We start from the raw sequence: 16239 nt of genomic DNA, 5'->3' as shown, positions 1-16239 counted from the left end.
TCTGTCGCGACACGACGGACTTCCTACAGAAACTCAGCACCCATGGACCAGTTGAACCAGGAACATTCCTCGTCACAATGGATGTCTCGGCACTCTACACCAGCATCCCCCATGACGACGGCATTGCTGCAACAGCCTCAGTCCTCAACACCGACAACTGCCAATCTCCAGACGCAATTCTGCAACTCATCCGTTTCATTCTAGACCACAACGTCTTCACCTTCGACAACAAATTCTTCATCCAGACGCACGGAACAGCCATGGGGACCAAATTTGCACCTCAATATGCCAACATCTTCATGCACAAGTTTGAACAGGACTTCCTCACCACACAGGACTTTCAACCGATGCTATACACCAGATACATCGATGACATTTTTTTCCTTTGGACCCACGGCGAGACATCACTGAAACGACTACACGATGACATCAATAAGTTCCATCCCACCATCAAACTCACCATGGACTATTCTCCAAATTCAGTTCCATTCTTGGACACACTCGTCTCCATCAAGGACGGTCACCTCAGCACCTCGCTTTACCGCAAGCCCACAGATAATCTCACGATGCTCCACTTCTCCAGCTTTCACCCGAAACACATTAAAGAAGCCATCCCCTATGGACAAGCCCTCCGTATACACAGGATCTGCTCAGACAAGGAGGAGCGCAACAGACACCTACAGATGCTGAAAGATGCCCTCGTACGAACGGGATATGGCGCTCGACTCATTGATCGACAGTTCCACCGCGCCACAGCAAAAAACCGCACCGACCTCCTCAGAAGACAAACACGGGACACCACTGACAGAGTACCCTTCGTCGTCCAGTACTTTCCTGGGGCGGAGAAACTACGACATCTTCTTCGCAGCCTCCAACACATCATCAGCGAGGATGGACATCTTGCCAAGGTCATCCCCACACCCCCACTACTGGCCTTCAAACAACCGCGCAACCTCAAACAAACCATTGTTTGCAGCAAATTACCCAGCCTTCAGAACAGCAACCACAACACCACAAAACCCTGCCAGGGTAATCTCTGCAAGACATGCCAGATCATCGACATGGACACCACCATTACACGTGGAAACACCACCCACCAGGTACGCGGCGCATACTCGTGCGACTCGACCAATGTAGTCTACCTCATACGCTGCAGGAAAGGATGTCCCGAAGCGTGGTACATTGGCGAGACCATGCAGACACTGCGACAACGAATAAACGGGCATCGTGCGACTATCAACAGGCAGGACTGTTCCCTTCCAGTTGGGGAACACTTCAGCAGTCAAGGACATTCAGCCTCTGATCTCCGGGTCAGCATTCTACAAGGAGGCCTTCAGGAGACGCGACAACGCAAAATTGCTGAGCAAAAACTTATAGCTAAGTTCCGCACGCATGAATGCGGACTCAACCGGGATCTGGGATTCATGTCGCATTACATTCGGCCCCCACCAACAAGCCTGGACTTGCAGAGGCCTACCGACTGAACTGGCTTGGGACAATTCACACCTCTTTAACCTGGAGTTACCTCTCTCTCTGCATCTTTGATGATTTGATTGCCTGCAGGTGCTCGCATTCCGGGGCATCTCTGACTGTGTCTATATAAACATTTCTGGAACAAGCCTTTCCATTCACCTGAAGAAGGAGCCGTGCTCCGAAAGCTCGTGTTTGAAACAAACCTGTTGGACTTTACCCTGGTGTTGTAAGACTTCTTACTGTGCTCACCCCAGTCCAACGCCGGCATCTCCACATCATGTCAAATACAAAAACACCCCTATCAGACTTATTAACGTGTATGCCCCAGCCGTAAAAACTGAGCGACTGGCTGTCCTTCAGCAACTACCACTGCTGTTGGCCACCTCCAAGCCGGTCATACTGGGCGGTGACTTCAACTGCATCATCGATGCGGCTGGACGATCCGGCAGAGCCGGCAGCAAACTAGACGCTACATCCAGACTCCTGATGGAAATGGTAAAAGACGCAAAGCTGCTCGACGTCTTCAGCAACCCTGCAGACGGAGCGCAGCGTAGATACACATGGTCACGGCCCGATGGGTCCATCCGTTCCACAATAGATTTCTTTTTTGTGTCCCGTGCTTTCACGGTCAGGCCCACCGATGTCAAGCCGGTGTTCTTCTCTGACCACTGCCTACTACTGGCTGACTGCCACCTGCAGGAAGACCGGGGGTGGGCAGGGGGACATGGAAGCTAAATGTAAAGCTGTTGACCCCAGAGAACCTCCAGGAACTCAAAAGGGATTACAAAGGTTGGAGAACCGTGAAACCCCTTTTTGAGTCTCCACATCTCTGGTGGGAAGCAATCAAGGGGAACATCAAAAGGTTCTTCATCCTCAAGGGCGTACAAAAGATGAGAGAGAGAGGAGGGGTCACAACCAGGCTCCAGAAAAGTATGCAAAACTTGCTCCAGCTGCAGTCAATGGGGGTTGATGTCAAGGAGGATCTCCAAGAGGTGAAGAGCCTGCAAGCCTCGCTCTGCACCTCGGAGGCCTCCAAGGTCATCTTCCGGTCCAGAGTACGCTCTGTGGAGCAGGATGAAAAGTGCTCACTCTTCTTCTTCCAGAAGGTACACAGGGACACCTATGTGATCAGCAGCCTGAAGGAAGAAGATGGCTCTGTAAAGACATCGCAGTCTGACATGCTGAGGATCAGTCAATCCTTCTATGCCAGACTGTATGATCTGAAGCCAACAGACAGCACTGTTGCCCAGACCTTCCTGCCGTCTATCACGGAGGTCTTGGACGACAATGAGGGAGAAAACCTGGACAAACCATTAACTCTGGACGAGCTGACAAAGGCCGTCAAGTCCTTTGAGACGAGTAAAACTCCCGGAAGCGACGGCTTACCGGCTGAGTTGTATTTGGCTCTGTGGGACTGGATGGGCCCAGACCTGCTGGAAGTGTACGAGAGTATGCTTCTGGATGGCAGCATGTCAGAATCCATGAGAAAAGGCATCACCACCGTCATCTACAAGCGGAAGGGGGAAAGGGAAGAAATTCGAAATTGGTGACCCATTTCACTGTTAAATGTGGATTACAAAATCCTAGCCAAGGTCATCGCCAATCGAGTCAGGTCTGCTCTGGAGTCAGTGATCCACCCTGACCAGACCTGTGCTGTACCCGGCAGGAAGATCTCTGACAGCCTCGCGCTGCTCAGGGATACGATCGCCTACGTGCAGGACAGGAGGGTGGACACCTGCCTCATCAGCCTTGACCAGGAGAAGGCTTTTGACAGAATATCGCACTCCTACATGATGGATGTGCTCTCCAAAATGGGGTTTGGGGAGGGAATTCGCAGTTGAGTCAAACTGCTCTACACAAACATCTATAGCGCAGTCTCAATCAATGGGTGGGAATCAGAAAAGTTCCAGATCAAATCTGGAGTCAGGCAAGGCTGCCCTCTCTCCTCGGCCCTGTTTGTCTGCTGCATAGAACCTTTTGCCGAGTCCATCAGGAAGGATCCGGGTATGAGAGGGGTGACGATCCCAGGCAGTGGAGGTGTGCAAGTCAAGACCTCCCTGTACATGGACGACGTCGCCGTTTTCTGCTCGGATCCCGCGTCTGTACGCAGGCTCTTGGACACCTGCGACCAGTTTGAACTGGCCTCAGGAGCCAAGGTAAACCGCGGCAAGAGCGAGGCCATGTTCTTTGGGAACTGGGCCGACCGGTCCTTTGTCCCATTCACGGTCAGGTCAGATTACCTGAAGGTGCTGGGGATATGGTTCGGAGTGGCAGGGGCGTGCACCAAAAACTGGGAGGAGCGCATTGCTATAGCAAAACAAAAACTGGGCTGGCGGGAGCAACGCTCCCTCTCCATTGCGGCAAAACACTGGTCATCAGGTGTGAGGTACTCTCGGTGTTACTGTAAGTGGCGCAGGTCTGGCCCATCACTCGGACCTACGCCACAGCAGTCACCCGGGCCATCTTCAAATTCATTTGGAGATCCAAGGTGGACCGGGTCCGAAGAGACATAATGTACAAGCCTCTAGATAAAGGAGGGAGGAACGTACCCAACGCCGCCCTCATCCTGATGGCCACCTTTGTGTGTAACTGCATCAAGCTGTGCGTGGACCCCGGGTATGCAAACACCAAGTGTCACTACATACTGAGGTTCTACCTGTCCCCGGTGTTGCGAAGGATGGGCCTGGCCTCATTGCCGTGGAACGCTCCAAGCAGTTGGACCGTGCCGTACCACCTGTCCTTCGTGGAAAAGTTTTTGAAGAAAAACACCTTTGACCACAATGCAATGAAGCAGTGGTCAGCACGTAATGTCCTCGAGACCCTCAGAGAAAAGGAGACTGTGGAGGACGTTGGATGGTTCCCTGAGCAGACTGTCAGAGTCATCTGGCAGAACGCCTCATCACCAGAACTTTCAAACAAGCACCAAGACCTAGCTTGGCTGGTGGTGAGAAGGGCCCTCCCTGTCAGATTCTTCATGTACACCCGAAGGCTCAGCACCGTTGCACGCTGCCCTCGGAGTGGATGTGGGGAAGATGAGACAGTCACACACCTCCTTGTAGAATGTGCCTTTGCAAAGAAGGTCTGGAGTGAGATGCAGTGGTATCTGTCAAGGTTCATCCCGAGCAGCTCAGTAACACAGGACTCTGTGCTCTACGGACTGTTTCCAGGGACTCACACCGAGACAAATATCAACTGCTGCTGGAAGGTCATCAACTCGGTGAAAGACGCTCTTTGGTCTGCCCGAAACCTGCTGATCTTCCAGTGCAAAGAATTGTCCTCGACCGATTGTTGCCGACTGGCATATTCCAAGGTCTAGGACTACGTGCTGAGGGACGCACTCAAGCTTGGGGCAGCTGCCGCCAAGGCGCAATGGGGAAAGACCACTGTGTAAGGTCTTACCACCAAATGTACACCGAGGGGTTGGTAACAGTGTAAAACCCCTCGGTCCGGGGTTCTTTTTTCCATTACCACAATGTATGAAAGAAACAAAGTAATGTAAATGTAAATATTGAGGAAAGAACTGTAGCTTATAGTAGGATACGTGTGTAACGTCATCCCAACTGAACTGAAGACAAATGAATGTTACTCAGACGGAAATGTACAGACAAGGCACTTTGAAATGTTCTGTAAAGATTATGATAAATTTTATGAATAAAGTATATTTTTTGAAAAAAAAAAACTCTGTTCTTTTCAGTTTAATATCTGGAACGTCCCTGATCTGGGGACCGTATATTAAATTGATTTTTAGAGCAGGGAAATGGAATAGGGGCTTGCTCCGTCCATTCCACGCATCAACCTGGTATTGCAGTACCTACAAGAATGGTGCACACCACCCCTTCATGGGGAATTTCAAACTCAAAAAATAGATTGCACATATCAGTTGGAACTTGGTCTTTTTTCACTAATGCTCCCATTGGTGCATCTCTATGCTGCTCTCAGCTTCTGCTTTACGCCTAACGCCAGTATACTTTACGCTCAACCTTTCACCTATGGCTGCAGCGGCATCCCCACCACCAGGCCACCAACTGACAAACACTGTCCCACTTACACTCAACAAGTCGCAACCACACTCGCCTGTCCACAATTTCTTCCAACCTCTGATCGATGGGAATAGCAATGTCACCAACGGCCACCAAATGCCGCGTATTGAAAACAAGGTCACAATCCAGCCAAAGAAACAAAGAAGCAGCAACAACACAAGCGGGAACCGGCCTGCAACCCCAACACACACTGACCGCCACGACGGTCAGCAGGGCTACAATACTACCCCCCCCCCCCCCCAATGCACATCCATCAAGTTCACGGAAACACTGCGGACCAGGACAGCTTCCTCAGCCCTGCAACTGTGCAAAAGTTTGCGAGCACCACCGCATGCTGGCGAACATTGAACAGCTCGAACACCCAACTGTATAGACTCTGGACTCTGAGACTGGTAAATCTACCTTTTTAAAATGGGATTTTAAATTGCAGCCATTAATCTGCAAAGCATTAAAGATACTTTGCGGTGTGTAGCCACACTCGGCTACTTAGCAAATGTGAGAGCCGACCTACTGTTCCTGCAGGAGTGTGGGATTCTACACCTCAGCAACTACAGGCGCTGGTTGAGCTGGTAGTCCCATGGGCCATCCAGCTGGTCAGGAGGAAACGATTGTCGTTCCTCTGGCCTGGGTAGTCTGCTGCGGGAGGCAACTTCACCATCTCCGGCGTTAAGGAGGTGGTGGGCGGACGCCTCCTCGTAGAAGACATCAACTACAAAAACGCCCCACTCAGACTCATTAATGTGTATGCCCCGGCCGTAAAGAGTGAGCGGCTGGCAGTACTTCAGCAACTCCCACTGCTGTTGGCCACTTCCAAGCCGGTCATTCTGGGTGGTGACTTCAACTGGATCATCGATGCAGCTGGATGATCTGGCAGAGCCAACAGCAAACTAGACACTACGTGCAGAGTCCTGATGGAAACGGTAAAAGTCGACAAGCTGCTCGACGTCTTCAGCAATCCTGCAGACGGAGTGCAGCGTAGATACACATGGTCACGCCAGACGGTCCGTCCGCTCCAGGGTAGACTTCTTCTTTGTGTCCTGTGCTTTCACGGTCAGGTCCACCGATGTCAAGCCGGTGTTCTTCTCTGACCACTGTCTCCTACTGGCCGACTGCCACCTGCAGAAAAGTCAGGCGCGGTCAGGGGGACATGGAAGCTTAATGTGAAACTGTTGACTCCAGAGAACCTCGAGGAACTGAAAGAAAAGTATGCAGAATTTGCTCCAGCTGCAGTCGATGGGGGTTGATGTCAAGGAGGATCTCCAAGAGGTTAAGAGCCAGCGAGCCTCGCTCTATACCTCAGAGGCCTGCAAGGTTATCTTCCGTTCCAGAGTCTGCTCCGTGCTTGCTCTTCTTTTTCCAACAGGTGCACAGAGAGACCTCTGTGATCAGCAGCCTGAAGGAAGAAGATGGCTCTGTAAAGTCATCGGCAGTCTGGCATCCTGAGGATCAGCAAATTATTTTCTGCCGGACTGTATGAAGAATTGGAGTTCATGTGACCCTTCTACAGAACTGGCGAGGGATAGAAATGTAATAATTATATAGTTGCAGAGGTGGGTGGGGCAGAATGGAAGGTCAGGGGTAGGCAGAGCTAAGGAGAGATTGACAAAGATGTCATGGTCATGAGACAAGTGGCGTGTTCATGGTACCATCGAGGACTGGGGAAGTGTTTTAGCTGTACAAAGGTGAGAGATATCAGAATGTATCAATAGGAGGACAGAGGTCAGTGCTCAGTGAGAGCACTGTGGGAGAGGGGTGGGGTTGTATTGGGACAAGTAAAGGGAACCAAGAAAACAAAAAAAAGTATTTTGAAAAGTTGGGAGGAAGTGATATTTGTGAATGGCAGGCACGCATCATCATCAGGGAAAAGGCATGCAAAGTAATTGAGAGAGGTAGAAAAAAACCAGTCAGAAGAAGGACATGAAATAAACATTCCAGAATGGAGGTGCAGGAAACAGACAAAGTAGAAATAAAGAGAAAATAACTTGGTAGAATTCTGAATGATCAGAGAAAATGCTGGAAACACACAGCAGACGCAAAAGGAACAAAACAACCCACACTCTGCAGTGTCCCTATACCTCCATTCCTCCTTCCAGGAGCTGGCAGGACTGCCAAATACATCCCCAGCACTCCTATTTTTAAGAGCACAGCACGAGTGGTTAGAATCTGCAATGCACTGCCTGAGAGTTTCAACAATAAGAAGTCTTCCAACACCAGGTTAAAGTCCAACAGGTTTGTTTCAAATGACTAGCTTTCGGAACACTGCTCCTTCCTAAGATGCTCCGAAAGCTCGTGGTTTGAAACAAACCTATTGGATTTGAACCTGGTGTTGTAATACTTCTTACTGTGCTCACCCCGGTTCAACGCCCGCATCTCCACATCATGAGAGAGAGTTTCAAGCCGGCCTTTCAAAAGACAATGGGATAATTATCAGAAGGGAAAATATTTGCAGGGCTATGGGAAAAGGCAGGGCGAGTGGCACCAGGCGAGTTGGTTGCTGCTGCTGCAGGCAAGTGTTTTCAAAAGCTTGCTGTGCAGCAGCCGTCTGTGACAGTGACGTGCCTGTGGATAGGCTCCGCCCTCTCCCATCTGATTGGTGGCGACCTGGTCATCTACATAACTGTCATGCAGTCTGGCTGAAAAAGGAGGAGAGTGGCAAGTTCTGTCAACATGAATCTCCTGTCCCAATAAGAACGGCCAAGAGCAATAATTCAAGAGTGAAAGTGTCAGTGTTTACATCGAAAAGGCTTTGAATGTTGTCAGCCTGCTGTAAAAGAGGGAAGGCATACGGCACTTGGGCAACTCAAAACTCTAGGGCATTGCTTCTCTGCCTTTTGGCTAAGATCAAGTGTAGTTTCTGTTCGTTTCAGTTTAATATCTGGAACATCCCTGATCTGGGGACCATGTATTAAATTGATTTTTAGAGCAGTGAAATGGAATAGGGGCTTGCTCTGTCCATTCCACGCATCAACCTGGTATTGCAGTACCTCCATGAATGGTGCACACCACCCCTCCATGGGGAATTTCAAAATCAAAAAGTAGATTGCACAAACCAATTCCCATTTTGGACTGCTACCTTTTTTTGCACTTATGCTCCCATTGCTGCATCTCTATGCTGCTTTCAGCTTCTGCTTTCCGCCTAACGCCAGTATACTTTACGCTCAACCTTTCACCTATGGCTGCAGCGGCATCCCCACCACCAGGCCACCAACTGACAAACACTGTCCCACTTACACTCATCAAGTCACAACCCCCACGTCCCCGTGTCTGATGTGCTTACGTTCCTCGCCAGGTACGTCGACTTGAAAAGTGACAGCATACAACTAAAGGACACCTTTGGCATCTGGACATGCGAGCACCAGGTCAAGGTAATCCTGAGAAAGAACGCCAATGGAACCATCTTGCACCCACCCTCCAGTTTCGCCATTGGAGGAAACCGAGGCTTCCTCTACTACGGGGGGCAGCCACGAGTATGTCACACCTGTGGCAAAGCGGGGCACATGGCCGCCAACTGCAACGTCACCTTCTGCAAAAACTGCAAGCAGGAGGGGCACATGACAAAGGACTGTAAGCAAGACAAGAACTGCAACCTGTGTGGGGAGGCCGGCAATCTTTACAGGGACTGCCCAAAACGTGGGGCAACCTATGCGCAAATCATCAGCGGTGGAGTCAAAAAGGCAACCATACAGGAGGTACAGGCACCCTCCATCGACAAAGACACCACACCACAGAATGCCGAAACTCTACAGCAAGGCCCTCAACAGAATGTGGAGGCCCCAGCACAGCCTGACAAAACAACCCCACTCCCATCTGGTGAGGAACACGAGACAACCGAGGATGGAACAAAGAGTGAAGAGCGCTGGGAAACGGCAGGCACAAGAAAAGCAAAGAGGAAAATGAAAAATGAAACAAAGAAACCCCCGACGGGGAATGGTAAAAAGCAGCAACTCAACAGCGCCGACAACTCCTGCGATGAAGGCGAGCAATCAAAGAATAGGCCTCAATTAAAGAGGCAAAGCACCAATTTGGGAGGGGATGCACAGAACCCCCAGACCACAGACAGGAACGAAAACAAAACTCAACCAGAGCACCAACCTCTGGACGATGGGAATTGGGGTACAACCCCAACACCCGCTGACTGCCACGTCGGGCACAACGGCTACACCCCCACCCCCTCCACATTGCACATCCATCAGGTTCAAGGCCACACTGAGGATAATGGCAGCTTCCTAAACCATGAAACGGTAAAACATTTTGAGAACACCACCGGCATGACGGGGAATTTTGAACAGCTGGAACAACCAACTGAAATAGACTCTGAAACCTGAGACTGGTAAATCTACTCTTTTTAAAATGGGTTTTAAAATTGCATCAATTAATGTGAGAAGTATTAAAGATACTTCGCGGTGTGTAGCCACACTCGGCTACTTAGAAAATGTAAGAGCCGACCTACTGTTTCTGCAGGAGTGTGGGATTCCACACCTCAGCAACTACAGGCGCTGGTCGAGCTGGTGGTCCCACGGGCCATCCATCTGGTCAGGAGGAAACGACTGTCGTTCCTCCGGCCTGGGTATTCTGCTACGGGGAGGCAATTTCACCATCTCCGACGTTAAGGAGGTGGTGGGGGGATGCCTCCTAGTAGCAGACGTCAAATACAAAAACACACCTATCAGACTTATTAACGTGTATGCCCCAGCCGTAAAAACTGAGCGACTGGCTGTCCTTCAGCAACTACCACTGCTGTTGGCCACCTCCATGCCGGTCATCCTGGGCGGTGACTTCAACTGCATCATCGATGCGGATGGACGATCCGGCAGAGCCGGCAGCAAACTAGACGCTACGTCCAGACTCCTGATGGAAACGGTAAAAGACGCCAAGCTGCTCGACGTCTTCAGCAACCCTGCAGACGGAGTGCAGCGTAGATACACATGGTCACGGCCAGATGGGTCCGTCCGTTCCAGAATAGATTTCTTTTTTGTGTCCCATGCTTTCACGGTCAGGCCCACCGACGTCAAGCCGGTGTTCTTCTCTGACCACTGCCTCCTACTGGCTGACTGCCACCCGCAGGAAAACCAGGGGGTGGGCAGGGGGACATGGAAGCTAAATGTAAAACTGTTGACCCCAGAGAACCTCCAGGAACTCAAAAGGGATTACAAAGGTTGGAGAACCGTGAAACCCCTTTTTGAGTCTCCACATCTCTGGTGGGAAGCAATCAAGGGGAACATCAAAAGGTTCTTCATCCTCAAGGGCATACAGAAGGTGAGAGAGAGAGACGAGGGGTCACAATCAGGCTCCAGAAAAGCATGCAAAACTTACTCCAGCTGCAGTCGATGGGGGTTGATGTCAAGGAGGATCTCCAAGAGGTGAAGAGCCAGCAGGCCTCTCTCTACACCTCGGAGGCCTCCAAGGTCATCTTCCGGTCCAGAGTCCGCTCTGTGGAGCAGGATGAAAAGTGCTCACGCTTCTTCTTCCAAAAGGTACACAGGGACACCTCTGTGATCAGCAGCCTGAAGGAAGAAGATGGCTCTGTAAAGACATCACAGTCTGACATACTGAGGATCAGTCAATCCTTCTATGCCAGACTGTATGATCTGAAGCCAACAGACAGCACTGTTACCCAGACCTTCCTGTCGTCTATCACGGAGGTCTTGGACGACAACGAGGGGGAAAACCTGGACAAACCACTAACTCTGGACGAGCTGACAAAGGCCGTCAAGTCCTTTGAGACGAGTAAAACTCCCGGAAGCGACGGCTTACCGGCTTAGTTGTACTTGGCTCTGTGGGACTGGATGGGCCCAGACCTGCTGGAAGTGTACGAGAGTATGCTTCTGGATGGCAGCATGTCAGAATCCATGCGGAAAGGCATCATCACCCTCATCTACAAGCAGAAGGGGGAAAGGGAAGAAATTAGAAATTGGCGACCCATTTCACTGTTAAATGTGGATTACAAAATCTTAGCCAAAGTCATCGCAAATCGGGTCAAGTCTGCTCTGGAGTCGGTGATCCACCCCGACCAGACCTGTGCTGTACCCGGCAGGAAGATCTCTGACAGCCTCGCGCTGCTCAGGGATACGATCGCCTACGTGCAGGACAGGAGGGTGGACACCTGCCTCATCAGCCTTGACCAGGAGAAAGCTTTTGACAGAATATCGCACACCTACATGATGGATGTGCTCTCCAAAATGGGGTTTGGGGAGGGAATTCGCAATTGGATCAAACTGCTCTACACAAACATCTATAGCGCAGTCTCAATCAATGGGTGGGAATCAGAAAACTTCCTGATCAAATCTGGAGTCAGGCAGGGCTGCCCTCTCTCCTCGGCACTGTTTGTGTGCTGCATAGAACCTTTTGCCGAGTCCATCAGGAAGGATCCGGACATGAGAGGGGTGACGATCCCTGGCAGCGGAGGCACGCAAGTCAAGGCCTCCCTGTACATGGACGACGTCGCCGTCTTCTGCTCGGATCCCGCGTCTGTACGCAGGCTCTTGGACACCTGCGACCAGTTTGAACTGGCCTCAGGAGCCAAGGTAAACCGCGGCAAGAGCGAGGCCATGTTCTTTGGAAACTGGGCCGACCGGTCCTTTGTCCCCTTCACGATCAGGTCAGATTACCTGAAAGTGCTGGGGATATGGTTCGGAGCGGCTGGGGCATGCACCAAAAACTGGGAGGAACGAATTATCAAAGCAAAACAGAAACTGGGCTGGTGGGAGCAACGCTCCCTCTCCATTGCGGGCAAAACCCTGGTCATCAGGTGTGAGGTACTCTCGGTGTTACTGTACGTGGCGCAGGTCTGGCCCATCACTCGGACCTACGCCGCAGCAGTCACCCGGGCCATCTTCAAATTCATTTGGAGATCCAAGATGGACCGGGTCCGAAGAGACACAATGTACAAGCCTCTAGGTAAAGGAGGGAGGAACGTACCCAACGTCGCCCTCATCCTGATGGCCACTTTTGTGTGCAGCTGCATCAAGCTGTGCGTAGACCCCGGGTATACAAACACCAAGTGTCACTACATACTGAGGTTCTACCTGTCCCCGGTGTTACGAAGGATGGGCCTGGCCTCATTGCCGCGGAATGCTCCAAGTAGTTGGACCGTACCGTACCACCTATCCTTCGTGGAAAAATTTTTGAAGGAAAACACCTTTGACCACAAATCAATGAAGCAGTGGTCAGCACGTAATGTCCTCGAGACCAGGAGACTGTGGAGGACGTTGGATGGTTCCCTGAGCAGACTGTCAGAGCCATCTGGCAGAATGCCTCATCACCAGAACTTTCAAACAAGCACCAAGACCTCGCTTGGCTGGTGGTGAGAAGGGCCCTCCCTGTCAGATCCTTCATGCACACCCGAAGGCTCAGCATCAATGCACGCTGCCCTCGGAGAGGTTGTGGGTGAAATGAAACAGTCACACACCTCCTTGTGGAATGTGCCTTTGCAAAACAGGTCTGGAGTGAGATGCAGTGGTATCTGTCAAGGTTCATCCCGAGCAGCTCTGTGACACAGGACTCTGTGCTCTATGGACTGTTTCCAGGGACCCACACCGAGACAGATATCAACTGCTGCTGGAAGGTCATCAACTCGGTGAAAGATGCTCTTTGGTCTGCCCGAAACTTGCTGATCTTCCAGTGCAAAGAACTGTCCTCGACCGAGTGTTGCAGACTGGCACATTCCAAGGTCCAGGACTACGTGCTGAGGGACGCACTCAAGCTTGGGGCAGCTGCCGCCAAGGCGCAATGGGGGAAGACCACAGTGTAAGGTCTTACCAGCAAATGTACACCGAGGGGTTGGTAACAGTGTAAAACCCCTCGGTCCGGAGTTCCTTTTTTCCATTACCAGAATGTATGTATGAAAGAAACAAAATAATGTAAATATTGAAAAAAGAACTGTAACTTATAGTAGGATACGTGTGCAAAGTTATCCCAATGGAATTGACGACAAATGAATGTAACTGAGACGGAAATGTACAGTCAAGGCATTTTGGAATGTTCTGTAAAGATTATGATAAATTTTATGAATAAAGTATATTTTTTGAAAAAAAAAAAAAAATCTGTTCTTATCAGTTTAAAGAAACAAAGTAATGTAAATATTGAAAAAAGAACTGTAACTTATAGTAGGATACGTGTGCAACGTTATCCCAATGGAATTGACGACAAATGAATGTAACTGAGACGGAAATGTACAGTCAAGGCATTTTGAAATGTTCTGTAAAGATTATGATAAATTTTATGAATAAAATATATTCTGTTCTTTTCAGTTTAATATCTGGAACGTCCCTGATCTGGGGACCATATATTAAATTGATTTTTAGAGCAGGGAAATGGAATAGGGGCTTGCTCCGTCCATTCCACGCATCAACCTGGTATTGCAGTACCTCCACGAATGGTGCACACCACCCCTTCATGGGGAATTTCAAAATCAAAAAATAGAATGCAAATACCAATTCCCATTTTGGACTGCTACCTTTTTTTGCACTTATGCTCCCATTGCTGCATTTCTATGCTGCTCTAAGAGCCTCTACTTTATGCCTAACGCCAGTGCGCTTTAAGCTCAACCTTTCACCTATGGCTGCAGCGGCATCCCCACCACCAGGCCACAAACTGACAAACACTGTCCCACTTACACTCATCAAGTCACAACCACATTCGCCTCTCCACAATTTCTTCCTCAGGCGCCTGCTGCCACTTTCAAACAACACATTTCTTCTGCTTACAACACTTCCCCAACAATACATATTTTCACCTCACCTTCAACACTCTTGCAGCTTGCATCAAACTGTAACCGAGTGTTGCAGACTGCCACATTCCAAGGTTCAGGACTACGTGCTGAGGGACGCAGTTCTTGTCTTGCTTACAGTCCTTTGTCATGTGCCCCTCCTGCTTGCAGTTTTTGCAGAAGGTGACGTTGCATTTGGCGGCCTGGTGCCCCGCTTTGCCACAGGTGTGACATACTCGTGGCTGCCCCCCGTAGTAGAGGTAGCCTCGGTTTCATCCAATGGCGAAACTGGAGGGTGGGTGCAAGTTGGTTCCATTGGCGTTCGTTCTCAGGGTTACCTTGACCTGGTGCTCGCTTGTCCAGATGCCAAAGGTGTCCTTTAGTTGCATGCTGTCACTTTTCAAGTCGACGTGCCTGGCGAGGAACGTAAGCACATCAGACACGGGGACGTGGGGGTTGTACGTGTGCAGCGTAACAACCCGGTTTCTCTGCGACGGTAGCATGAACAGAAGCTCCGCAGTCAGGATAGACAGGTGGCTCTGGTTGCCTTTTTCTTTAAACACATCCAAGAACTTGATGCAATCAGCAACATTCCTGAAGGTGACATCGAAATAACCGTTGTTGGGGAAATCTTGCAAGCAGAAGATATCTGTTGCTTGAAACCCGCAGCAGTCAATCAGTACCCGCTTCACGAAGAAGATTCGATCCACAGACGACTTCCCTTCCGACTTCCTCACTGTGACTCGGACAGTGTTTCGCACTCCCCAGCCTGGGGGTCGGGGTGCAGCAGTGGTCATAGCTCAGACGTTGACTCTTGACTGTACCGGCGTTAGGCCTAAACCAAAGGTTTAGACCAGCATGAAGATCCACCAATAGCAGCCGAGCTCAAACGTTTCTTCAAAATCTCCAGCCTCTCAGTGTTGTCCAATCCACGATCAACATCGAAATCGAAATCCTTAGAAATCCAATCAAGTTTTTTTTCCAAAAAATATATTTTATTCATAAAATTTATCATAAACTTTACAGAACATTTCAAATTGTCTTGGCTGTACATTTCCATCTGAGTTACATTCATTTGTCTTTCTTCAATTCAATTGGGATAACGTTACACACGTATCCTACTATAAGTTACAGTTCTTTCTTAAATATTTACATTGCTTTGTTTCTTTCATACATTGTGGTATTGAAACCCCTCGGTGTATATTTGGTGGTAAGACCTTACACAGTGGTCTTTCCCCATTGCGCCTTGGCGGCAGCTGCCCCAAGCTTGAGTGCGTCCCTCAGCACGTAGTCCTGGACCTTGGAATGTGGCAGTCTGCAACAGTCGGTTGCAGTTTGATGCAAGCTGCAAGAGTGTTGAAGGTGAGGTGAAAATATGTATTGTTGGGGAAGTGTTGTAAGCAGAAGAAATGTGTTGTTTGAAAGTGGCAGCAGGCGCCTGAGGAAGAAATTGTGGAGAGGCGAATGTGGTTGTGACTTGATGAGTGTAAGTGGGACAGTGTTTGTCAGTTTGTGGCCTGGTGGTGGGGATGCCGCTGCAGCCATAGGTGAAAGGTTGAGCTTAAAGCGCACTGGCGTTAGGCATAAAGTAGAGGCTCTTAGAGCAGCATAGAAATGCAGCAATGGGAGCATAAGTGCAAAAAAAGGTAGCAGTCCAAAATGGGAATTGGTATTTGCATTCTATTTTTTGATTTTGAAATTCCCCATGAAGGGGTGGTGTGCACCATTCGTGGAGGTACTGCAATACCAGGTTGATGCATGGAATGGACGGAGCAAGCCCCTATTCCATTTCCCTGCTCTAAAAATCAATTTAATATATGGTCCCCAGATCAGGGACATTCCAGATATTAAACTGAAAAGAACAGAAACTACACTTGATCTTAGCCAAAAGGCCGAGAAGCGATGCCCTATAGTTTTGAGTTGCCCAAGTGCCATATGCCTTCCCTCTTTTACAGCAGGCTGACACCATTCAAAGCCTTTTCGATGTAAACACTGACACTTTCACTCTTGAATTATTGC

At 49.8% G+C, this 16239-nt stretch overlaps 2 non-coding genes and 2 pseudogenes across 2 annotated transcripts; 3 read left to right on the top strand and 1 right to left on the bottom strand.

Moving 5' to 3' along the window:
- Positions 1–5131: 5131 nt before the first annotated feature.
- LOC119955352 lies at positions 5132–5306 on the top strand (annotated as a pseudogene).
- Positions 5307–8328: 3022 nt separating this feature from the next.
- LOC119955346 lies at positions 8329–8519 on the top strand. The gene has a single exon (XR_005458448.1). It is a non-coding gene; the product is annotated as a U2 spliceosomal RNA (small nuclear RNA).
- Positions 8520–13724: 5205 nt separating this feature from the next.
- LOC119955348 lies at positions 13725–13901 on the top strand (annotated as a pseudogene).
- Positions 13902–15933: 2032 nt separating this feature from the next.
- Positions 15934–16124, bottom strand: LOC119955364. Its single transcript, XR_005458453.1, has one exon. It is a non-coding gene; the product is annotated as a U2 spliceosomal RNA (small nuclear RNA).
- Between the last annotated feature and the right edge of the window lie 115 nt (positions 16125–16239).

Source organism: Scyliorhinus canicula, chromosome 20 (genome assembly GCF_902713615.1).
Source record: "Scyliorhinus canicula chromosome 20, sScyCan1.1, whole genome shotgun sequence".
NCBI lineage: Eukaryota > Metazoa > Chordata > Chondrichthyes > Carcharhiniformes > Scyliorhinidae > Scyliorhinus > Scyliorhinus canicula.
Note: the sequence above shows the minus strand (reverse complement) of the source record. Positions and strands in the feature narration are given on the sequence as shown.